Source organism: Nematostella vectensis, chromosome 5, assembly GCF_932526225.1.
Source record: "Nematostella vectensis chromosome 5, jaNemVect1.1, whole genome shotgun sequence".
In the NCBI taxonomy this organism is placed as follows: domain Eukaryota; kingdom Metazoa; phylum Cnidaria; class Anthozoa; order Actiniaria; family Edwardsiidae; genus Nematostella; species Nematostella vectensis.
The window spans coordinates 18894801-18910471 of record NC_064038.1 but is presented as its reverse complement, the minus strand read 5'-3'; the positions used below and the strand labels follow the sequence as shown (position 1 = coordinate 18910471).

The window sequence follows — 15671 nt, the reverse complement described above, 5'->3', positions numbered from 1 at the left end:
TATCTATTATATAACAGTCCTGTTAGTACTTCGAAAACAAAAAGGAAATGCCTACAGCACACGGTATTACCAGGCGGTCACCCGTCCAAGTACTAACCGTGCCCTACTGAGCTTAACTTCGGTGATCGGACGAGAACCGGTGCTTTCTCAGTGGTATGGCCGTAGACGATACAACTGTGTAAGATCTATCTATTATATAACAGTCCTGTGAGTACTTCGGTAACAAAAAGGAAATGCCTACAGCACACGGTATTCCGAAGCGGTCACCCATCCAAGTACTAACCGCGCCCTACTGAGCTTAACTTCGGTTATCGGACGAGAACCGGTGCTTTCTCAGTGGTATGGCCGTAGACGACAGAACTGTGTAAGAAATATATATTATATAACAGTCCTGTGAGTACTTCGATGACAAAAAGGAAATGCCTACAGCACACGGTATTCCCAGGCGGTCACCCATCCAAGTACTAACCGCGCCCTACTGAGCTTAACTTCGGTGATCGGACGAGAACCGGTGCTTTCTCAGTGGTATGGCCGTAGACGAGAGAACTGTTTAAGATCTATCTATTATATAACAGTCCTGTGAGTACCTCGATAACAAAAAGGAAATGCCTACAGCACACGGTATTCCCAGGCGGTCACCCGTCCAAGTACTAACCGTGCCCTACTGAGCTTAACTACGGTGATCGAACGAGAACCGGTGCTTTCTCAGTGGTATGGCAGTAGACGACAGAACTGTGTAAGAAATAGATTTGATATAACAGTCCTGTGAGTACTTTGGTAACAAAAAGGAAATGACTACAGCACACGGTATTCCCAGGCGGTCACCCGTCCAAGTACTAACCGTGCCCTACTGAGCTTAACTACGGTGATCGGACGAGAACCGGTGCTTTCTCAGTGGTATGGCCGCAGACGACAGAACTGTGTAAGAAATATATATTATATAACAGTCCTGTGAGTACTTCGATGACAAAAAGGAAATGCCTACAGCACACTGTATTCCGAAGCGGTCACCCATCCAAGTACTTACCGCGCCCTACTGAGCTTAACTTCGGTGATCGGACGAGAACCGGTGCTTTCTAAGTGGTATGGCCGTAGACGATAGAACTGTGTAAGATCTATCTATTATATAACAGTCCTTTGAGTACCTCGATAACAAAAAGGAAATGCCTACAGCACACGGTATTCCCAGGCGGTCACCCGTCCAAGTACTAACCGTGCCCTACTGAGCTTAACTACGGTGATCGGACGAGAACCGGTGCTTTCTCAGTGGTATGGCAGTAGACGACAGAACTGTGTAAGAAATAGATTTGATATAACAGTCCTGTGAGTACTTTGGTAACAAAAAGGAAATGACTACAGCACACGGTATTCCCAGGCGGTCACCCGTCCAAGTACTAACCGTGCCCTACTGAGCTTAACTACGGTGATCGGACGAGAACCGGTGCTTTCTCAGTGGTATGGCCGTAGACGACAGAACTGTGTAAGAAATATATATTATATAACAGTCCTGTGAGTACTTCGATGACAAAAAGGAAATGCCTACAGCACACTGTATTCCGAAGCGGTCACCCATCCAAGTACTTACCGCGCCCTACCGAGCTTAACTTCGGTGATCGGACGAGAACCGGTGCTTTCTAAGTGGTATGGCCGTAGACGATAGAACTGTGTAAGATCTATCTATTATATAACAGTCCTTTGAGTACTTCGATGACAAAAAGGAAATGCCTACAGCACACGGTATTCCCAGGCGGTCACCCATCCAAGTACTAACCGCGCCCTACTGAGCTTAACTTCGGTGATCGGACGAGAACCGGTGCTTTCTCAGTGGTATGGCCGTAGACGACAGAACTGTGTAAGAAATATATATTATATAACAGTCCTGTGAGTACTTCGATGACAAAAAGGAAATGCCTACAGCACACGGTATTCCGAAGCGGTCACCCATCCAAGTACTTACCGCGCCCTACTGAGCTTAACTTCGGTGATCGGACGAGAACCGGTGCTTTCTAAGTGGTATGGCCGTAGACGATAGAACTGTGTAAGATCTATCTATTATATAACAGTCCTGTGAGTACTTCGATGACAAAAAGGAAATGCCTACAGCACACGGTATTCCCAGGCGGTCACCCATCCAAGTACTAACCGCGCCCTACTGAGCTTAAATTCGGTGATCGGACGAGAACCGGTGCTTTCTCAGTGGTATGGCCGTAGACGATAGAACTGTTTAAGATCTATCTATTATATAACAGTCCTGTGAGTACCTCGATGACAAAAAGGAAATGCCTACAGCACACGGTATTCCCAGGCGGTCACCCATCCAAGTACTAACCGTGCCCTACTGAGCTTAAATTCGGTGATCGGACGAGAACCGGTGCTTTCTCAGTGGTATGGCCGTAGACGACATAACTGTATAAGAAATATATATTATATAACAGTCTTGTGAGTACTTCGATGACAAAAAGGAAATGCCTACAGCACACGGTATTCCCAGGCGGTCACCCATCCAAGTACTAACCGCGCCCTACTGAGCTTAACTTCGGTGATTGGACGAGAACCGGTGCTTTCTCAGTGGTATGGCCGTAGACGATAGAACTGTGTAAGATCTATCTATTATATAACAGTCCTGTTAGTACTTCGAAAACAAAAAGTAAATGCCTACAGCACACGGTATTCCCAGGTGGTCACCCATCCAAGTACTAACCGCGCCCTACTGAGCTTAACTTCGGTGATCGGACGAGAACCGGTGCTTTCTCAGTGGTATGGCCGTAGACGATACAACTGTGTAAGATCTATCTATTATATAACAGTCCTGTGAGTACTTCGGTAACAAAAAGGAAATGCCTACAGCACACGGTATTCCGAAGCGGTCACCCATCCAAGTACTTACCGCGCCCTACTGAGCTTAACTTCGGTGATCGGACGAGAACCGGTGCTTTCTAAGTGGTATGGCCGTAGACGATAGAACTGTGTAAGATCTATCTATTATATAACAGTCCTGTGAGTACTTCGATGACAAAAAGGTAATGCCTACAGCACACGGTATTCCCAGGCGGTCACCCATACAAGTACTAACCGCGCCCTACTGAGCTTAACTTCGGTGATCGGACGAGAACCGGTGCTTTCTAAGTGGTATGGCCGTAGACGATAGAACTGTGTAAGATCTATCTATTATATAACAGTCCTGTGAGTACTTCGATGACAAAAAGAAAATGCCTACAGCACACGGTGTTCCCAGGCGGTCACCCATCCAAGTACTAACCGCGCCCTACTGAGCTTAACTTCGGTGATCGGACGAGAACCGGTGCTTTCTCAGTGGTATGGCCGTAGACGACAGAACTGTGTAAGAAATAGATTTTATATAACAGTCCTGTGAGTACTTTGGTAACAAAAAGGAAATGACTACAGCACACGGTATTCCGAAGCGGTCACCCATCCAAGTACTTACCGCGCCCTACTGAGCTTAACTTCGGTGATCGGACGAGAACCGGTGCTTTCTAAGTGGTATGGCCGTAGACGATAGAACTGTGTAAGATCTATCTATTATATAACAGTCCTGTGAGTACTTCGATGACAAAAAGGAAATGCCTACAGCACACGGTATTCCCAGGCGGTCACCCATCCAAGTACTAACCGCGCCCTACTGAGCTTAACTTCGGTTATCGGACGAGAACCGGTGCTTTCTCAGTGGTATGGCCGTAGACGATAGAACTGTTTAAGATCTATCTATTATATAACAGTCCTGTGAGTACCTCGATAACAAAAAGGAAATGCCTACAGCACACGGTATTCCCAGGCGGTCACCCGTCCAAGTACTAACCGTGCCCTACTGAGCTTAACTACGGTGATCGGACGAGAACCGGTGCTTTCTCAGTGGTATGGCCGTAGACGACAGAACTGTGTAAGAAATAGATTTGATATAACAGTCCTGTGAGTACTTCGGTAACAAAAAGGAAATGCCTACAGCACACGGTATTCCGAAGCGGTCACCCATCCAAGTACTTACCGTGCCCTACTGAGCTTAACTTCGGTGATCGGACGAGAACCGGTGCTTTCTCAGTGGTATGGCTGTAGTCGATAGAACTGTGTAAGATCTATCTATTATATAACAGTCCTGTTAGTACTTCGAAAACAAAAAGGAAATGCCTACAGCACACGGTATTACCAGGCGGTCACCCGTCCAAGTACTAACCGTGCCCTACTGAGCTTAACTTCGGTGATCGGACGAGAACCGGTGCTTTCTCAGTGGTATGGCCGTAGACGATACAACTGTGTAAGATCTATCTATTATATAACAGTCCTGTGAGTACTTCGGTAACAAAAAGGAAATGCCTACAGCACACGGTATTCCGAAGCGGTCACCCATCCAAGTACTAACCGCGCCCTACTGAGCTTAACTTCGGTTATCGGACGAGAACCGGTGCTTTCTCAGTGGTATGGCCGTAGACGACAGAACTGTGTAAGAAATATATATTATATAACAGTCCTGTGAGTACTTCGATGACAAAAAGGAAATGCCTACAGCACACGGTATTCCCAGGCGGTCACCCATCCAAGTACTAACCGCGCCCTACTGAGCTTAACTTCGGTGATCGGACGAGAACCGGTGCTTTCTCAGTGGTATGGCCGTAGACGATAGAACTGTTTAAGATCTATCTATTATATAACAGTCCTGTGAGAACCTCGATAACAAAAAGGAAATGCCTACAGCACACGGTATTCCCAGGCGGTCACCCGTCCAAGTACTAACCGTGCCCTACTGAGCTTAACTACGGTGATCGGACGAGAACCGGTGCTTTCTCAGTGGTATGGCAGTAGACGACAGAACTGTGTAAGAAATAGATTTGATATAACAGTCCTGTGAGTACTTCGGTAACAAAAAGGAAATGCCTACAGCACACGGTATTCCGAAGCGGTCACCCATCCAAGTACTTAAGGCGCCCTACTGAGCTTAACTTCGGTGATCGGACGAGAACCGGTGCTTTCTAAGTGGTATGGCCGTAGACGATAGAACTGTGTAAGATCTATCTATTATATAACAGTCCTGTGAGTACTTCGATGACAAAAAGGAAATGCCTACAGCACACGGTATTCCCAGGCGGTCACCCATCCAAGTACTAACCGCGCCCTACTGAGCTTAACTTCGGTGATCGGACGAGAACCGGTGCTTTCTCAGTGGTATGGCCGTAGACGACAGAACTGTGTAAGAAATATATATTATATAACAGTCCTGTGAGTACTTCGATGACAAAAAGGAAATGCCTACAGCACACGGTATTCCGAAGCGGTCACCCATCCAAGTACTTACCGCGCCCTACTGAGCTTAACTTCGGTGATCGGACGAGAACCGGTGCTTTCTAAGTGGTATGGCCGTAGACGATAGAACTGTGTAAGATCTATCTATTATATAACAGTCCTGTGAGTACTTCGATAACAAAAAGGAAATGCCTACAGCACACGGTATTCCCAGGCGGTCACCCATCCAAGTACTAACCGTGCCCTACTGAGCTTAACTACGGTGATCGGACGAGAACCGGTGCTTTCTCAGTGGTATGGCCGTAGACGACAGAACTGTGTAAGAAATATATATTATATAACAGTCCTGTGAGTACTTCGATGACAAAAAGGAAATGCCTACAGCACACTGTATTCCAAAGCGGTAACCCATCCAAGTACTTACCGCGCCCTACTGAGCTTAACTTCGGTGATCGGACGAGAACCGGTGCTTTCTAAGTGGTATGGCCGTAGACGATAGAACTGTGTAAGATCTATCTATTATATAACAGTCCTGTGAGTACTTCGATGACAAAAAGGAAATGCCTACAGCACACGGTATTCCCAGGCGGTCACCCATCCAAGTACTAACCGCGCCCTACTGAGCTTAAATTCGGTGATCGGACGAGAACCGGTGCTTTCTCAGTGGTATGGTCGTAGACGACAGAACTGTTTAAGATCTATCTATTTTATAACAGTCCTGTGAGTACCTCGATAACAAAAAGGAAATGCCTACAGCACACGGTATTCCCAGGCGGTCACCCATCCAAGTACTAACCGTGGCCTACTGAGCTTAACTACGGTGATCGGACGAGAACCGGTGCTTTCTCAGTGGTATGGCCGTAGACGACAGAACTGTGTAAGAAATAGATTTTATATAACAGTCCTGTGAGTACTTTGGTAACAAAAAGGAAATGCCTACAGCACACGGTATTCCGAAGCGGTCACCCATCCAAGTACTTACCGCGCCCTACTGAGCTTAACTTCGGTGATCGGACGAGAACCGGTGCTTTCTAAGTGGTATGGCCGTAGACGATAGAACTGTGTAAGATCTATCTATTATATAACAGTCCTTTGAGTACTTCGATGACAAAAAGGAAATGCCTACAGCACACGGTATTCCCAGGCGGTCACCCATCCAAGTACTAACCGCGCCCTACTGAGCTTAACTTCGGTGATCGGACGAGAACCGGTGCTTTCTCAGTGGTATGGCCGTAGACGACAGAACTGTGTAAGAAATATATATTATATAACAGTCCTGTGAGTACTTCGATGACAAAAAGGAAATGCCTACAGCACACGGTATTCCGAAGCGGTCACCCATCCAAGTACTTACCGCGCCCTACTGAGCTTAACTTCGGTGATCGGACGAGAACCGGTGCTTTCTAAGTGGTATGGCCGTAGACGATAGAACTGTGTAAGATCTATCTATTATATAACAGTCCTGTGAGTACTTCGATGACAAAAAGGAAATGCCTACAGCACACGGTATTCCCAGGCGGTCACCCATCCAAGTACTAACCGCGCCCTACTGAGCTTAAATTCGGTGATCGGACGAGAACCGGTGCTTTCTAAGTGGTATGGCCGTAGACGATAGAACTGTTTAAGATCTATCTATTATATAACAGTCCTGTGAGTACCTCGATGACAAAAAGGAAATGCCTACAGCACACGGTATTCCCAGGCGGTCACCCATCCAAGTACTAACCGTGCCCTAATGAGCTTAACTTCGGTGATCGGACGAGAACCGGTGCTTTCTCAGTGGTATGGCCGTAGACGACAGAACTGTGTAAGAAATATATATTATATAACAGTCCTGTGAGTACTTCGATGACAAAAAGGAAATGCCTACAGCACACGGTATTCCCAGGCGGTCACCCATCCAAGTACTAACCGCGCCCTACTGAGCTTAACTTCGGTGATTGGACGAGAACCGGTGCTTTCTCAGTGGTATGGCCGTAGACGATAGAACTGTGTAAGATCTATCTATTATATAACAGTCCTGTTAGTACTTCGAAAACAAAAAGTAAATGCCTACAGCACACGGTATTCCCAGGTGGTCACCCATCCAAGTACTAACCGCGCCCTACTGAGCTTAACTTTGGTGATCGGACGAGAACCGGTGCTTTCTCAGTGGTATGGCCGTAGACGATAGAACTGTTTAAGATCTATCTATTATATAACAGTCCTGTGAGTACCTCGATAACAAAAAGGAAATGCCTACAGCACACGGTATTCCCAGGCGGTCACCCGTCCAAGTACCTACCGCGCCCTACTGAGCTTAACTTCGGTGATCGGACGAGAACCGGTGCTTTCTAAGTGGTATGGCAGTAGACGATAGAACTGTGTAAGATCTATCTATTATATAACAGTCCTGTGAGTACTTCGATGACAAAAAGGAAATGCCTACAGCACACGGTATTCCCAGGCGGTCACCCATCCAAGTACTAACCGCGCCCTACTGAGCTTAAATTCGGTGATCGGACGAGAACCGGTGCTTTCTCAGTGGTATGGCCGTAGACGATAGAACTGTTTAAGATCTATCTATTATATAACAGTCCTGTGAGTACCTCGATGACAAAAAGGAAATGCCTACAGCACACGGTATTCCCAGGCGGTCACCCATCCAAGTACTAACCGTGCCCTAATGAGCTTAACTTCGGTGATCGGACGAGAACCGGTGCTTTCTCAGTGGTATGGCCGTAGACGACAGAACTGTGTAAGAAATATATATTATATAACAGTCCTGTGAGTACTTCGATGACAAAAAGGAAATGCCTACAGCACACGGTATTCCCAGGCGGTCACCCATCCAAGTACTAACCGCGCCCTACTGAGCTTAACTTCGGTGATTGGACGAGAACCGGTGCTTTCTCAGTGGTATGGCCGTAGACGATAGAACTGTGTAAGATCTATCTATTATATAACAGTCCTGTTAGTACTTCGAAAACAAAAAGTAAATGCCTACAGCACACGGTATTCCCAGGTGGTCACCCATCCAAGTACTAACCGCGCCCTACTGAGCTTAACTTTGGTGATCGAACGAGAACCGGTGCTTTCTCAGTGGTATGGCCGTAGACGATAGAACTGTTTAAGATCTATCTATTATATAACAGTCCTGTGAGTACCTCGATAACAAAAAGGAAATGCCTACAGCACACGGTATTCCCAGGCGGTCACCCGTCCAAGTACTAACCGTGCCCTACTGAGCTTAACTACGGTGATCGGACGAGAACCGGTGCTTTCTCAGTGGTATGGCCGTAGACGACAGAACTGTGTAAGAAATAGATTTGATATAACAGTCCTGTGAGTACTTCGGTAACAAAAAGGAAATGCCTACAGCACACGGTATTCCGAAGCGGTCACCCATCCAAGTACTTACCGCGCCCTACTGAGCTTAACTTCGGTGATCGGACGAGAACCGGTGCTTTCTCAGTGGTATGGCCGTAGACGATAGAACTGTGTAAGATCTATCTATTATATAACAGTCCTGTGAGTACTTCGGTAACAAAAAGGAAATGCCTACAGCACACGGTATTCCGAAGCGGTCACCCATCCAAGTACTTACCGCGCCCTACTGAGCTTAACTTCGGTGATCGGACGAGAACCGGTGCTTTCTAAGTGGTATGGCCGTAGACGATAGAACTGTGTAAGATCTATCTATTATATAACAGTCCTGTGAGTACTTCGATGACAAAAAGGAAATGCCTACAGCACACGGTATTCCCAGGCGGTCACCCATCCAAGTACTAACCGCGCCCTACTGAGCTTAACTTCGGTGATCGGACGAGAACCGGTGCTTTCTCAGTGGTATGGCCGTAGACGACAGAACTGTGTAAGAAATATATATTATATAACAGTCCTGTGAGTACTTCGATGACAAAAAGGAAATGCCTACAGCACACGGTATTCCGAAGCGGTCACCCATCCAAGTACTTACCGCGCCCTACTGAGCTTAACTTCGGTGATCGGACGAGAACCGGTGCTTTCTAAGTGGTATGGCCGTAGACGATAGAACTGTGTAAGATCTATCTATTATATAACAGTCCTGTGAGTACTTCGATGACAAAAAGGAAATGCCTACAGCACACGGTATTCCCAGGCGGTCACCCATCCAAGTACTAACCGCGCCCTACTGAGCTTAAATTCGGTGATCGGACGAGAACCGGTGCTTTCTCAGTGGTATGGTCGTAGACGACAGAACTGTGTAAGAAATATATATTATATAACAGTCCTGTGAGTACTTCGATGACAAAAAGGAAATGCCTACAGCACACGGTATTCCCAGGCGGTCACCCATCCAAGTACTAACCGTGCCCTACTGAGCTTAACTACGGTGATCGGACGAGAACCGGTGCTTTCTCAGTGGTATGGCCGTAGACGACAGAACTGTGTAAGAAATATATATTATATAACAGTCCTGTGAGTACTTCGATGACAAAAAGGAAATGCCTACAGCACACTGTATTCCGAAGAGGTCACCCATCCAAGTACTTACCGCGCCCTACTGAGCTTAACTTCGGTGATCGGACGAGAACCGGAGCTTTCTAAGTGGTATGGCCGTAGACGATAGAACTGTGTAAGATCTATCTATTATATAACAGTCCTGTGAGTACTTCGATGACAAAAAAGAAATGCCTACAGCACACGGTATTCCCAGGCGGTCACCCATCCAAGTACTAACCGCGCCCTACTGAGCTTAAATTCGGTGATCGGACGAGAACCGGTGCTTTCTCAGTGGTATGGTCGTAGACGACAGAACTGTTTAAGATCTATCTATTATATAACAGTCCTGTGAGTACCTCGATAACAAAAAGGAAATGCCTACAGCACACGGTATTCCCAGGCGGTCACCCATCCAAGTACTAACCGTGCCCTACTGAGCTTAACTACGGTGATCGGACGAGAACCGGTGCTTTCTCAGTGGTATGGCCGTAGACGACAGAACTGTGTAAGAAATAGATTTTATATAACAGTCCTGTGAGTACTTTGGTAACAAAAAGGAAATGCCTACAGCACACGGTATTCCGAAGCGGTCACCCATCCAAGTACTTACCGCGCCCTACTGAGCTTAACTTCGGTGATCGGACGAGAACCGGTGCTTTCTAAGTGGTATGGCCGTAGACGATAGAACTGTGTAAGATCTATCTATTATATAACAGTCCTTTGAGTACTTCGATGACAAAAAGGAAATGCCTACAGCACACGGTATTCCCAGGCGGTCACCCATCCAAGTACTAACCGCGCCCTACTGAGCTAAACTTCGGTGATCGGACGAGAACCGGTGCTTTCTCAGTGGTATGGCCGTAGACGACAGAACTGTGTAAGAAATATATATTATATAACAGTCCTGTGAGTACTTCGATGACAAAAAGGAAATGCCTACAGCACACGGTATTCCGAAGCGGTCACCCATCCAAGTACTTACCGCGCCCTACTGAGCTTAACTTCGGTGATCGGACGAGAACCGGTGCTTTCTAAGTGGTATGGCCGTAGACGATAGAACTGTGTAAGATCTATCTATTATATAACAGTCCTGTGAGTACTTCGATGACAAAAAGGAAATGCCTACAGCACACGGTATTCCCAGGCGGTCACCCATCCAAGTACTAACCGCGCCCTACTGAGCTTAAATTCGGTGATCGGACGAGAACCGGTGCTTTCTCAGTGGTATGGCCGTAGACGATAGAACTGTTTAAGATCTATCTATTATATAACAGTCCTGTGAGTACCTCGATGACAAAAAGGAAATGCCTACAGCACACGGTATTCCCAGGCGGTCACCCATCCAAGTACTAACCGTGCCCTAATGAGCTTAACTTCGGTGATCGGACGAGAACCGGTGCTTTCTCAGTGGTATGGCCGTAGACGAGAGAACTGTGTAAGAAATATATATTATATAACAGTCCTGTGAGTACTTCGATGACAAAAAGGAAATGCCTACAGCACACGGTATTCCCAGGCGGTCACCCATCCAAGTACTAACCGCGCCCTACTGAGCTTAACTTCGGTGATTGGACGAGAACCGGTGCTTTCTCAGTGGTATGGCCGTAGACGATAGAACTGTGTAAGATCTATCTATTATATAACAGTCCTGTTAGTACTTCGAAAACAAAAAGTAAATGCCTACAGCACACGGTATTCCCAGGTGGTCACCCATCCAAGTACTAACCGCGCCCTACTGAGCTTAACTTTGGTGATCGGACGAGAACCGGTGCTTTCTCAGTGGTATGGCCGTAGACGATAGAACTGTTTAAGATCTATCTATTATATAACAGTCCTGTGAGTACCTCGATAACAAAAAGGAAATGCCTACAGCACACGGTATTCCCAGGCGGTCACCCGTCCAAGTACTAACCGTGCCCTACTGAGCTTAACTACGGTGATCGGACGAGAACCGGTGCTTTCTCAGTGGTATGGCCGTAGACGACAGAACTGTGTAAGAAATAGATTTGATATAACAGTCCTGTGAGTACTTCGGTAACAAAAAGGAAATGCCTACAGCACACGGTATTCCGAAGCGGTCACCCATCCAAGTACTTACCGCGCCCTACTGAGCTTAACTTCGGTGATCGGACGAGAACCGGTGCTTTCTCAGTGGTATGGCCGTAGACGATAGAACTGTGTAAGGTCTATCTATTATATAACAGTCATGTGAGTACATCGATAAAAAAAAGGAAATGCGTACAGCACACGGTATTCCCAGGCGGTCATACGTCCAAGTACTAACCGTGCCCTACTGAGCTTAACTACGGTGATCGGACGAGAACCGGTGCTTTCTCAGTGGTATGGCCGTAGACGACAGAACTGTGTAAGAAATAGATTTTATATAACAGTCAGGTGAGTACTTCGTTAACAAAAAGGAAATGCCTACAGCACACGGTATTTCCAGGCGGTCACCCGTCCAAGTACTAACCGTGCCCTAATGAGCTTAACTACGGTAATCGGACGAGAACCGGTGCTTTCTCAGTGGTATGGCCGTAGACGACAGAACTGTGTAAGAAATAGATTTTATATAACAGTCCTGTGAGTACTTCGGTAACAAAAAGGAAATGCCTACAGCACACGGTATTCCCAGGCGGTCACCCATCCAAGTACTTACCGCGCCCTACTGAGCTTAACTTCGGTGATCGGACGAGAACCGGTGCTTTCTCAGGGGTATGGCCGTAGACGACAGAACTGTTTAAGATCTATCTATTATATAACAGTCCTGTGAGTACCACGATAACAAAAAGGAAATGCCTACAGCACACGGTATTCCCAGGCGGTCACCCATCCAAGTACTAACCGTGCCCTACTGAGCTTAACTACGGTGATCGAACGAGAACCGGTGCTTTCTCAGTGGTATGGCCGTAGACGACAGAACTGTGTAAGAAATTGATTTTATATAACAGTCCTGTGAGTACTTTGGTAACAAAAAGGAAATGCCTACAGCACACGGTATTCCGAAGCGGTCACCCATCCAAGTACTTACCGCGCCCTACTGAGCTTAACTTCGGTGATCGGGCGAGAACCGGTGCTTTCTAAGTGGTATGGCCGTAGACGATAGAACTGTGTAAGATCTATCTATTATATAACAGTCCTGTGAGTACTTCGATGACAAAAAGGACATGCCTACAGCACACGGTATTCCCAGGCGGTCACCCATCCAAGTACTAACCGCGCCCTACTGAGCTTAACTTCGGTGATCGGACGAGAACCGGTGCTTTCTCAGTGGTATGGCCGTAGACGACAGAACTGTGTAAGAAATATATATTATATAACAGTCCTGTGAGTACTTCGATGACAAAAAGGAAATGCCTACAGCACACGATATTCCGAAGCGGTCACACATCCAAGTACTTACCGCGCCCTACTGAGCTTAACTTCGGTGATCGGACGAGAACCGGTGCTTTCTAAGTGGTATGGCCGTAGACAATAGAACTGTGTAAGATCTATCTATTATATAACAGTCCTGTGAGTACTTCGATGACAAAAAGGAAATGCCTACAGCACACGGTATTCCCAGGCGGTCACCCGTCCAAGTACTAACCGTGCCCTAATGAGCTTAACTACGGTAATCGGACGAGAACCGGTGCTTTCTCAGTGGTATGGCCGTAGACGACAGAACTGTGTAAGAAATAGATTTTATATAACAGTCCTGTGAGTACTTCGGTAACAAAAAGGAAATGCCTACAGCACACGGTATTCCCAGGCGGTCACCCATCCAAGTACTTACCGCGCCCTACTGAGCTTAACTTCGGTGATCGGACGAGAACCGGTGCTTTCTCAGTGGTATGGCCGTAGACGACAGAACTGTTTAAGATCTATCTATTATATAACAGTCCTGTGAGTACCACGATAACAAAAAGGAAATGCCTACAGCACACGGTATTCCCAGGCGGTCACCCATCCAAGTACTAACCGTGCCCTACTGAGCTTAACTACGGTGATCGGACGAGAACCGGTGCTTTCTCAGTGGTATGGCCGAAGACGACAGAACTGTGTAAGAAATAGATTTTATATAACAGTCCTGTGAGTACTTTGGTAACAAAAAGGAAATGCCTACAGCACACGGTATTCCGAAGCGGTCACCCATCCAAGTACTTACCGCGCCCTACTGAGCTTAACTTCGGTGATCGGGCGAGAACCGGTGCTTTCTAAGTGGTATGGCCGTAGACGATAGAACTGTGTAAGATCTATCTATTATATAACAGTCCTGTGAGTACTTCGATGACAAAAAGGAAATGCCTACAGCACACGGTATTCCCAGGCGGTCACCCATCCAAGTACTAACCGCGCCCTACTGATCTTAACTTCGGTGATCGGACGAGAACCGGTGCTTTCTCAGTGGTATGGCCGTAGACGACAGAACTGTGTAAGAAATATATATTATATAACAGTCCTGTGAGTACTTCGATGACAAAAAGGAAATGCCTACAGCACACGGTATTCCGAAGCGGTCACCCATCCAAGTACTTACCGCGCCCTACTGAGCTTAACTTCGGTGATCGGACGAGAACCGGTGCTTTCTAAGTGGTATGGCCGTAGACGATAGAACTGTGTAAGATCTATCTATTATATAACAGTCCTGTGAGTACTTCGATGACAAAAAGGAAATGCCTACAGCACACGGTATTCCCAGGCGGTCACCCATCCAAGTACTAACCGCGCCCTACTGAGCTTAAATTCGGTGATCGGACGAGAACCGGTGCTTTCTCAGTGGTATGGCCGTAGACGATAGAACTGTTTAAAATCTATCTATTATATAACAGTCCTGTGAGTACCTCGATGACAAAAAGGAAATGCCTACAGCCCACGGTATTCCCAGGCGGTCACCCATCCAAGTACTAACCGTGCCCTACTGAGCTTAACTTCGGTGATCGGACGAGAACCGGTGCTTTCTCAGTGGTATGGCCGTAGACGAGAGAACTGTGTAAGAAATATATATTATATAACAGTCCTGTGAGTACTTCGATGACAAAAAGGAAATGCCTACAGCACACGGTATTCCCAGGCGGTCACCCATCCAAGTACTAACCGCGCCCTACTGAGCTTAACTTCGGTGATTGGACGAGAACCGGTGCTTTCTCAGTGGTATGGCCGTAGACGATAGAACTGTGTAAGATCTATCTATTATATAACAGTCCTGTTAGTACTTCGAAAACAAAAAGTAAATGCCTACAGCACACGGTATTCCCAGGCGGTCACCCATCCAAGTACTAACCGCGCCCTACTGAGCTTAACTTTGGTGATCGGACGAGAACCGGTGCTTTCTCAGTGGTATGGCCGTAGACGATAGAACTGTTTAAGATCTATCTATTATATAACAGTCCTGTGAGTACCTCGATAACAAAAAGGAAATGCCTACAGCACACGGTATTCCCAGGCGGTCACCCGTCCAAGTACTAACCGTGCCCTACTGAGCTTAACTACGGTGATCGGACGAGAACCGGTGCTTTCTCAGTGGTATGGCCGTAGACGACAGAACTGTGTAAGAAATAGATTTGATATAACAGTCCTGTGAGTACTTCGGTAACAAAAAGGAAATGCCTACAGCACACGGTATTCCGAAGCGGTCACCCATCCAAGTACTTACCGCGCCCTACTGAGCTTAACTTCGGTGATCGGACGAGAACCGGTGCTTTCTCAGTGGTATGGCCGTAGACGATAGAACTGTGTAAGGTCTATCTATTATATAACAGTCCTGTGAGTACATCGATAAGAAAAAGGAAATGCGTACAGCACACGGTATTCCCAGGCGGTCACCCGTCCAAGTACTAACCGTGCCCTACTGAGCTTAACTACGGTGATCGGACGAGAACAGGTGCTTTCTCAGTGGTATGGCCGTCGACGACAGAACTGTGTAAGAAATAGATTTTATATAACAGTCCTGTGAGTACTTCGTTAACAAAAAGGAA

General features: G+C 46.7%; 84 non-coding genes across 84 annotated transcripts; all 84 read right to left on the bottom strand.

Annotated features, from left to right (window-relative positions):
• Positions 1 to 48: 48 nt before the first annotated feature.
• LOC125564948 lies at positions 49 to 167 on the bottom strand. The gene has a single exon (XR_007309966.1). It is a non-coding gene; the product is annotated as a 5S ribosomal RNA (ribosomal RNA).
• A 67-nt stretch (positions 168 to 234) lies between these two features.
• On the bottom strand, positions 235 to 353 carry LOC125565057. Its single transcript, XR_007310075.1, has one exon. It is a non-coding gene; the product is annotated as a 5S ribosomal RNA (ribosomal RNA).
• Positions 354 to 420: 67 nt separating this feature from the next.
• LOC125567253 lies at positions 421 to 539 on the bottom strand. The gene has a single exon (XR_007311777.1). It is a non-coding gene; the product is annotated as a 5S ribosomal RNA (ribosomal RNA).
• Positions 540 to 606: 67 nt separating this feature from the next.
• Positions 607 to 725, bottom strand: LOC125565166. The gene has a single exon (XR_007310182.1). It is a non-coding gene; the product is annotated as a 5S ribosomal RNA (ribosomal RNA).
• A 67-nt stretch (positions 726 to 792) lies between these two features.
• On the bottom strand, positions 793 to 911 carry LOC125564781. Its single transcript, XR_007309800.1, has one exon. It is a non-coding gene; the product is annotated as a 5S ribosomal RNA (ribosomal RNA).
• A 67-nt stretch (positions 912 to 978) lies between these two features.
• On the bottom strand, positions 979 to 1097 carry LOC125566284. The gene has a single exon (XR_007311291.1). It is a non-coding gene; the product is annotated as a 5S ribosomal RNA (ribosomal RNA).
• A 67-nt stretch (positions 1098 to 1164) lies between these two features.
• On the bottom strand, positions 1165 to 1283 carry LOC125564898. Its single transcript, XR_007309916.1, has one exon. It is a non-coding gene; the product is annotated as a 5S ribosomal RNA (ribosomal RNA).
• Positions 1284 to 1350: 67 nt separating this feature from the next.
• LOC125564340 lies at positions 1351 to 1469 on the bottom strand. The gene has a single exon (XR_007309359.1). It is a non-coding gene; the product is annotated as a 5S ribosomal RNA (ribosomal RNA).
• Positions 1470 to 1536: 67 nt separating this feature from the next.
• On the bottom strand, positions 1537 to 1655 carry LOC125566341. Its single transcript, XR_007311348.1, has one exon. It is a non-coding gene; the product is annotated as a 5S ribosomal RNA (ribosomal RNA).
• Positions 1656 to 1722: 67 nt separating this feature from the next.
• LOC125567252 lies at positions 1723 to 1841 on the bottom strand. Its single transcript, XR_007311776.1, has one exon. It is a non-coding gene; the product is annotated as a 5S ribosomal RNA (ribosomal RNA).
• A 67-nt stretch (positions 1842 to 1908) lies between these two features.
• LOC125565651 lies at positions 1909 to 2027 on the bottom strand. The gene has a single exon (XR_007310662.1). It is a non-coding gene; the product is annotated as a 5S ribosomal RNA (ribosomal RNA).
• A 67-nt stretch (positions 2028 to 2094) lies between these two features.
• On the bottom strand, positions 2095 to 2213 carry LOC125564307. Its single transcript, XR_007309325.1, has one exon. It is a non-coding gene; the product is annotated as a 5S ribosomal RNA (ribosomal RNA).
• Positions 2214 to 2280: 67 nt separating this feature from the next.
• Positions 2281 to 2399, bottom strand: LOC125564165. The gene has a single exon (XR_007309185.1). It is a non-coding gene; the product is annotated as a 5S ribosomal RNA (ribosomal RNA).
• Positions 2400 to 2466: 67 nt separating this feature from the next.
• On the bottom strand, positions 2467 to 2585 carry LOC125564264. Its single transcript, XR_007309284.1, has one exon. It is a non-coding gene; the product is annotated as a 5S ribosomal RNA (ribosomal RNA).
• Positions 2586 to 2652: 67 nt separating this feature from the next.
• LOC125566849 lies at positions 2653 to 2771 on the bottom strand. The gene has a single exon (XR_007311599.1). It is a non-coding gene; the product is annotated as a 5S ribosomal RNA (ribosomal RNA).
• Positions 2772 to 2838: 67 nt separating this feature from the next.
• Positions 2839 to 2957, bottom strand: LOC125565650. Its single transcript, XR_007310661.1, has one exon. It is a non-coding gene; the product is annotated as a 5S ribosomal RNA (ribosomal RNA).
• A 67-nt stretch (positions 2958 to 3024) lies between these two features.
• LOC125564777 lies at positions 3025 to 3143 on the bottom strand. The gene has a single exon (XR_007309796.1). It is a non-coding gene; the product is annotated as a 5S ribosomal RNA (ribosomal RNA).
• A 67-nt stretch (positions 3144 to 3210) lies between these two features.
• LOC125567286 lies at positions 3211 to 3329 on the bottom strand. Its single transcript, XR_007311811.1, has one exon. It is a non-coding gene; the product is annotated as a 5S ribosomal RNA (ribosomal RNA).
• Positions 3330 to 3396: 67 nt separating this feature from the next.
• Positions 3397 to 3515, bottom strand: LOC125565780. Its single transcript, XR_007310791.1, has one exon. It is a non-coding gene; the product is annotated as a 5S ribosomal RNA (ribosomal RNA).
• A 67-nt stretch (positions 3516 to 3582) lies between these two features.
• LOC125564148 lies at positions 3583 to 3701 on the bottom strand. The gene has a single exon (XR_007309168.1). It is a non-coding gene; the product is annotated as a 5S ribosomal RNA (ribosomal RNA).
• Positions 3702 to 3768: 67 nt separating this feature from the next.
• On the bottom strand, positions 3769 to 3887 carry LOC125564133. Its single transcript, XR_007309152.1, has one exon. It is a non-coding gene; the product is annotated as a 5S ribosomal RNA (ribosomal RNA).
• A 67-nt stretch (positions 3888 to 3954) lies between these two features.
• Positions 3955 to 4073, bottom strand: LOC125564681. The gene has a single exon (XR_007309700.1). It is a non-coding gene; the product is annotated as a 5S ribosomal RNA (ribosomal RNA).
• A 67-nt stretch (positions 4074 to 4140) lies between these two features.
• On the bottom strand, positions 4141 to 4259 carry LOC125564947. Its single transcript, XR_007309965.1, has one exon. It is a non-coding gene; the product is annotated as a 5S ribosomal RNA (ribosomal RNA).
• Positions 4260 to 4326: 67 nt separating this feature from the next.
• Positions 4327 to 4445, bottom strand: LOC125565056. Its single transcript, XR_007310074.1, has one exon. It is a non-coding gene; the product is annotated as a 5S ribosomal RNA (ribosomal RNA).
• A 67-nt stretch (positions 4446 to 4512) lies between these two features.
• Positions 4513 to 4631, bottom strand: LOC125567251. The gene has a single exon (XR_007311775.1). It is a non-coding gene; the product is annotated as a 5S ribosomal RNA (ribosomal RNA).
• A 67-nt stretch (positions 4632 to 4698) lies between these two features.
• LOC125564897 lies at positions 4699 to 4817 on the bottom strand. Its single transcript, XR_007309915.1, has one exon. It is a non-coding gene; the product is annotated as a 5S ribosomal RNA (ribosomal RNA).
• A 67-nt stretch (positions 4818 to 4884) lies between these two features.
• Positions 4885 to 5003, bottom strand: LOC125566538. Its single transcript, XR_007311547.1, has one exon. It is a non-coding gene; the product is annotated as a 5S ribosomal RNA (ribosomal RNA).
• A 67-nt stretch (positions 5004 to 5070) lies between these two features.
• Positions 5071 to 5189, bottom strand: LOC125567249. The gene has a single exon (XR_007311773.1). It is a non-coding gene; the product is annotated as a 5S ribosomal RNA (ribosomal RNA).
• A 67-nt stretch (positions 5190 to 5256) lies between these two features.
• On the bottom strand, positions 5257 to 5375 carry LOC125565649. Its single transcript, XR_007310660.1, has one exon. It is a non-coding gene; the product is annotated as a 5S ribosomal RNA (ribosomal RNA).
• Positions 5376 to 5442: 67 nt separating this feature from the next.
• Positions 5443 to 5561, bottom strand: LOC125563476. Its single transcript, XR_007308495.1, has one exon. It is a non-coding gene; the product is annotated as a 5S ribosomal RNA (ribosomal RNA).
• A 67-nt stretch (positions 5562 to 5628) lies between these two features.
• LOC125566444 lies at positions 5629 to 5747 on the bottom strand. Its single transcript, XR_007311453.1, has one exon. It is a non-coding gene; the product is annotated as a 5S ribosomal RNA (ribosomal RNA).
• Positions 5748 to 5814: 67 nt separating this feature from the next.
• On the bottom strand, positions 5815 to 5933 carry LOC125565242. Its single transcript, XR_007310257.1, has one exon. It is a non-coding gene; the product is annotated as a 5S ribosomal RNA (ribosomal RNA).
• Positions 5934 to 6000: 67 nt separating this feature from the next.
• LOC125564611 lies at positions 6001 to 6119 on the bottom strand. Its single transcript, XR_007309630.1, has one exon. It is a non-coding gene; the product is annotated as a 5S ribosomal RNA (ribosomal RNA).
• A 67-nt stretch (positions 6120 to 6186) lies between these two features.
• On the bottom strand, positions 6187 to 6305 carry LOC125565648. The gene has a single exon (XR_007310659.1). It is a non-coding gene; the product is annotated as a 5S ribosomal RNA (ribosomal RNA).
• A 67-nt stretch (positions 6306 to 6372) lies between these two features.
• Positions 6373 to 6491, bottom strand: LOC125567248. Its single transcript, XR_007311772.1, has one exon. It is a non-coding gene; the product is annotated as a 5S ribosomal RNA (ribosomal RNA).
• Positions 6492 to 6558: 67 nt separating this feature from the next.
• LOC125565647 lies at positions 6559 to 6677 on the bottom strand. Its single transcript, XR_007310658.1, has one exon. It is a non-coding gene; the product is annotated as a 5S ribosomal RNA (ribosomal RNA).
• Positions 6678 to 6744: 67 nt separating this feature from the next.
• LOC125565367 lies at positions 6745 to 6863 on the bottom strand. Its single transcript, XR_007310381.1, has one exon. It is a non-coding gene; the product is annotated as a 5S ribosomal RNA (ribosomal RNA).
• A 67-nt stretch (positions 6864 to 6930) lies between these two features.
• Positions 6931 to 7049, bottom strand: LOC125563997. Its single transcript, XR_007309016.1, has one exon. It is a non-coding gene; the product is annotated as a 5S ribosomal RNA (ribosomal RNA).
• Positions 7050 to 7116: 67 nt separating this feature from the next.
• On the bottom strand, positions 7117 to 7235 carry LOC125564263. The gene has a single exon (XR_007309283.1). It is a non-coding gene; the product is annotated as a 5S ribosomal RNA (ribosomal RNA).
• Positions 7236 to 7302: 67 nt separating this feature from the next.
• On the bottom strand, positions 7303 to 7421 carry LOC125563640. Its single transcript, XR_007308659.1, has one exon. It is a non-coding gene; the product is annotated as a 5S ribosomal RNA (ribosomal RNA).
• Positions 7422 to 7488: 67 nt separating this feature from the next.
• On the bottom strand, positions 7489 to 7607 carry LOC125566262. The gene has a single exon (XR_007311269.1). It is a non-coding gene; the product is annotated as a 5S ribosomal RNA (ribosomal RNA).
• A 67-nt stretch (positions 7608 to 7674) lies between these two features.
• On the bottom strand, positions 7675 to 7793 carry LOC125564306. The gene has a single exon (XR_007309324.1). It is a non-coding gene; the product is annotated as a 5S ribosomal RNA (ribosomal RNA).
• A 67-nt stretch (positions 7794 to 7860) lies between these two features.
• LOC125563996 lies at positions 7861 to 7979 on the bottom strand. Its single transcript, XR_007309015.1, has one exon. It is a non-coding gene; the product is annotated as a 5S ribosomal RNA (ribosomal RNA).
• Positions 7980 to 8046: 67 nt separating this feature from the next.
• On the bottom strand, positions 8047 to 8165 carry LOC125564262. The gene has a single exon (XR_007309282.1). It is a non-coding gene; the product is annotated as a 5S ribosomal RNA (ribosomal RNA).
• Positions 8166 to 8232: 67 nt separating this feature from the next.
• On the bottom strand, positions 8233 to 8351 carry LOC125563976. The gene has a single exon (XR_007308995.1). It is a non-coding gene; the product is annotated as a 5S ribosomal RNA (ribosomal RNA).
• Positions 8352 to 8418: 67 nt separating this feature from the next.
• Positions 8419 to 8537, bottom strand: LOC125564132. Its single transcript, XR_007309151.1, has one exon. It is a non-coding gene; the product is annotated as a 5S ribosomal RNA (ribosomal RNA).
• Positions 8538 to 8604: 67 nt separating this feature from the next.
• LOC125564497 lies at positions 8605 to 8723 on the bottom strand. Its single transcript, XR_007309515.1, has one exon. It is a non-coding gene; the product is annotated as a 5S ribosomal RNA (ribosomal RNA).
• A 67-nt stretch (positions 8724 to 8790) lies between these two features.
• Positions 8791 to 8909, bottom strand: LOC125565646. The gene has a single exon (XR_007310657.1). It is a non-coding gene; the product is annotated as a 5S ribosomal RNA (ribosomal RNA).
• Positions 8910 to 8976: 67 nt separating this feature from the next.
• Positions 8977 to 9095, bottom strand: LOC125567247. Its single transcript, XR_007311771.1, has one exon. It is a non-coding gene; the product is annotated as a 5S ribosomal RNA (ribosomal RNA).
• A 67-nt stretch (positions 9096 to 9162) lies between these two features.
• LOC125565644 lies at positions 9163 to 9281 on the bottom strand. The gene has a single exon (XR_007310655.1). It is a non-coding gene; the product is annotated as a 5S ribosomal RNA (ribosomal RNA).
• Positions 9282 to 9348: 67 nt separating this feature from the next.
• LOC125565240 lies at positions 9349 to 9467 on the bottom strand. The gene has a single exon (XR_007310255.1). It is a non-coding gene; the product is annotated as a 5S ribosomal RNA (ribosomal RNA).
• Positions 9468 to 9534: 67 nt separating this feature from the next.
• Positions 9535 to 9653, bottom strand: LOC125563475. Its single transcript, XR_007308494.1, has one exon. It is a non-coding gene; the product is annotated as a 5S ribosomal RNA (ribosomal RNA).
• A 67-nt stretch (positions 9654 to 9720) lies between these two features.
• On the bottom strand, positions 9721 to 9839 carry LOC125566389. The gene has a single exon (XR_007311396.1). It is a non-coding gene; the product is annotated as a 5S ribosomal RNA (ribosomal RNA).
• A 67-nt stretch (positions 9840 to 9906) lies between these two features.
• LOC125565239 lies at positions 9907 to 10025 on the bottom strand. Its single transcript, XR_007310254.1, has one exon. It is a non-coding gene; the product is annotated as a 5S ribosomal RNA (ribosomal RNA).
• A 67-nt stretch (positions 10026 to 10092) lies between these two features.
• On the bottom strand, positions 10093 to 10211 carry LOC125563474. Its single transcript, XR_007308493.1, has one exon. It is a non-coding gene; the product is annotated as a 5S ribosomal RNA (ribosomal RNA).
• Positions 10212 to 10278: 67 nt separating this feature from the next.
• On the bottom strand, positions 10279 to 10397 carry LOC125565643. The gene has a single exon (XR_007310654.1). It is a non-coding gene; the product is annotated as a 5S ribosomal RNA (ribosomal RNA).
• A 67-nt stretch (positions 10398 to 10464) lies between these two features.
• Positions 10465 to 10583, bottom strand: LOC125564243. Its single transcript, XR_007309262.1, has one exon. It is a non-coding gene; the product is annotated as a 5S ribosomal RNA (ribosomal RNA).
• A 67-nt stretch (positions 10584 to 10650) lies between these two features.
• Positions 10651 to 10769, bottom strand: LOC125565642. Its single transcript, XR_007310653.1, has one exon. It is a non-coding gene; the product is annotated as a 5S ribosomal RNA (ribosomal RNA).
• Positions 10770 to 10836: 67 nt separating this feature from the next.
• On the bottom strand, positions 10837 to 10955 carry LOC125564305. Its single transcript, XR_007309323.1, has one exon. It is a non-coding gene; the product is annotated as a 5S ribosomal RNA (ribosomal RNA).
• Positions 10956 to 11022: 67 nt separating this feature from the next.
• On the bottom strand, positions 11023 to 11141 carry LOC125563995. Its single transcript, XR_007309014.1, has one exon. It is a non-coding gene; the product is annotated as a 5S ribosomal RNA (ribosomal RNA).
• Positions 11142 to 11208: 67 nt separating this feature from the next.
• Positions 11209 to 11327, bottom strand: LOC125564261. The gene has a single exon (XR_007309281.1). It is a non-coding gene; the product is annotated as a 5S ribosomal RNA (ribosomal RNA).
• Positions 11328 to 11394: 67 nt separating this feature from the next.
• Positions 11395 to 11513, bottom strand: LOC125563639. Its single transcript, XR_007308658.1, has one exon. It is a non-coding gene; the product is annotated as a 5S ribosomal RNA (ribosomal RNA).
• A 67-nt stretch (positions 11514 to 11580) lies between these two features.
• LOC125564131 lies at positions 11581 to 11699 on the bottom strand. The gene has a single exon (XR_007309150.1). It is a non-coding gene; the product is annotated as a 5S ribosomal RNA (ribosomal RNA).
• A 67-nt stretch (positions 11700 to 11766) lies between these two features.
• LOC125564496 lies at positions 11767 to 11885 on the bottom strand. The gene has a single exon (XR_007309514.1). It is a non-coding gene; the product is annotated as a 5S ribosomal RNA (ribosomal RNA).
• A 67-nt stretch (positions 11886 to 11952) lies between these two features.
• Positions 11953 to 12071, bottom strand: LOC125566467. The gene has a single exon (XR_007311476.1). It is a non-coding gene; the product is annotated as a 5S ribosomal RNA (ribosomal RNA).
• A 67-nt stretch (positions 12072 to 12138) lies between these two features.
• On the bottom strand, positions 12139 to 12257 carry LOC125566379. Its single transcript, XR_007311386.1, has one exon. It is a non-coding gene; the product is annotated as a 5S ribosomal RNA (ribosomal RNA).
• Positions 12258 to 12324: 67 nt separating this feature from the next.
• Positions 12325 to 12443, bottom strand: LOC125563690. The gene has a single exon (XR_007308710.1). It is a non-coding gene; the product is annotated as a 5S ribosomal RNA (ribosomal RNA).
• A 67-nt stretch (positions 12444 to 12510) lies between these two features.
• LOC125563542 lies at positions 12511 to 12629 on the bottom strand. The gene has a single exon (XR_007308561.1). It is a non-coding gene; the product is annotated as a 5S ribosomal RNA (ribosomal RNA).
• A 67-nt stretch (positions 12630 to 12696) lies between these two features.
• On the bottom strand, positions 12697 to 12815 carry LOC125566071. Its single transcript, XR_007311078.1, has one exon. It is a non-coding gene; the product is annotated as a 5S ribosomal RNA (ribosomal RNA).
• Positions 12816 to 12882: 67 nt separating this feature from the next.
• On the bottom strand, positions 12883 to 13001 carry LOC125567246. Its single transcript, XR_007311770.1, has one exon. It is a non-coding gene; the product is annotated as a 5S ribosomal RNA (ribosomal RNA).
• Positions 13002 to 13068: 67 nt separating this feature from the next.
• On the bottom strand, positions 13069 to 13187 carry LOC125566449. The gene has a single exon (XR_007311458.1). It is a non-coding gene; the product is annotated as a 5S ribosomal RNA (ribosomal RNA).
• Positions 13188 to 13254: 67 nt separating this feature from the next.
• LOC125565971 lies at positions 13255 to 13373 on the bottom strand. The gene has a single exon (XR_007310979.1). It is a non-coding gene; the product is annotated as a 5S ribosomal RNA (ribosomal RNA).
• Positions 13374 to 13440: 67 nt separating this feature from the next.
• On the bottom strand, positions 13441 to 13559 carry LOC125563492. The gene has a single exon (XR_007308511.1). It is a non-coding gene; the product is annotated as a 5S ribosomal RNA (ribosomal RNA).
• A 67-nt stretch (positions 13560 to 13626) lies between these two features.
• LOC125564064 lies at positions 13627 to 13745 on the bottom strand. Its single transcript, XR_007309083.1, has one exon. It is a non-coding gene; the product is annotated as a 5S ribosomal RNA (ribosomal RNA).
• Positions 13746 to 13812: 67 nt separating this feature from the next.
• LOC125566070 lies at positions 13813 to 13931 on the bottom strand. The gene has a single exon (XR_007311077.1). It is a non-coding gene; the product is annotated as a 5S ribosomal RNA (ribosomal RNA).
• A 67-nt stretch (positions 13932 to 13998) lies between these two features.
• On the bottom strand, positions 13999 to 14117 carry LOC125564158. Its single transcript, XR_007309178.1, has one exon. It is a non-coding gene; the product is annotated as a 5S ribosomal RNA (ribosomal RNA).
• Positions 14118 to 14184: 67 nt separating this feature from the next.
• LOC125565641 lies at positions 14185 to 14303 on the bottom strand. Its single transcript, XR_007310652.1, has one exon. It is a non-coding gene; the product is annotated as a 5S ribosomal RNA (ribosomal RNA).
• Positions 14304 to 14370: 67 nt separating this feature from the next.
• On the bottom strand, positions 14371 to 14489 carry LOC125564303. Its single transcript, XR_007309321.1, has one exon. It is a non-coding gene; the product is annotated as a 5S ribosomal RNA (ribosomal RNA).
• A 67-nt stretch (positions 14490 to 14556) lies between these two features.
• Positions 14557 to 14675, bottom strand: LOC125563551. Its single transcript, XR_007308570.1, has one exon. It is a non-coding gene; the product is annotated as a 5S ribosomal RNA (ribosomal RNA).
• A 67-nt stretch (positions 14676 to 14742) lies between these two features.
• On the bottom strand, positions 14743 to 14861 carry LOC125564260. Its single transcript, XR_007309280.1, has one exon. It is a non-coding gene; the product is annotated as a 5S ribosomal RNA (ribosomal RNA).
• Positions 14862 to 14928: 67 nt separating this feature from the next.
• LOC125563702 lies at positions 14929 to 15047 on the bottom strand. Its single transcript, XR_007308722.1, has one exon. It is a non-coding gene; the product is annotated as a 5S ribosomal RNA (ribosomal RNA).
• Positions 15048 to 15114: 67 nt separating this feature from the next.
• Positions 15115 to 15233, bottom strand: LOC125564130. The gene has a single exon (XR_007309149.1). It is a non-coding gene; the product is annotated as a 5S ribosomal RNA (ribosomal RNA).
• Positions 15234 to 15300: 67 nt separating this feature from the next.
• On the bottom strand, positions 15301 to 15419 carry LOC125564494. Its single transcript, XR_007309512.1, has one exon. It is a non-coding gene; the product is annotated as a 5S ribosomal RNA (ribosomal RNA).
• Positions 15420 to 15486: 67 nt separating this feature from the next.
• Positions 15487 to 15605, bottom strand: LOC125566408. The gene has a single exon (XR_007311415.1). It is a non-coding gene; the product is annotated as a 5S ribosomal RNA (ribosomal RNA).
• Between the last annotated feature and the right edge of the window lie 66 nt (positions 15606 to 15671).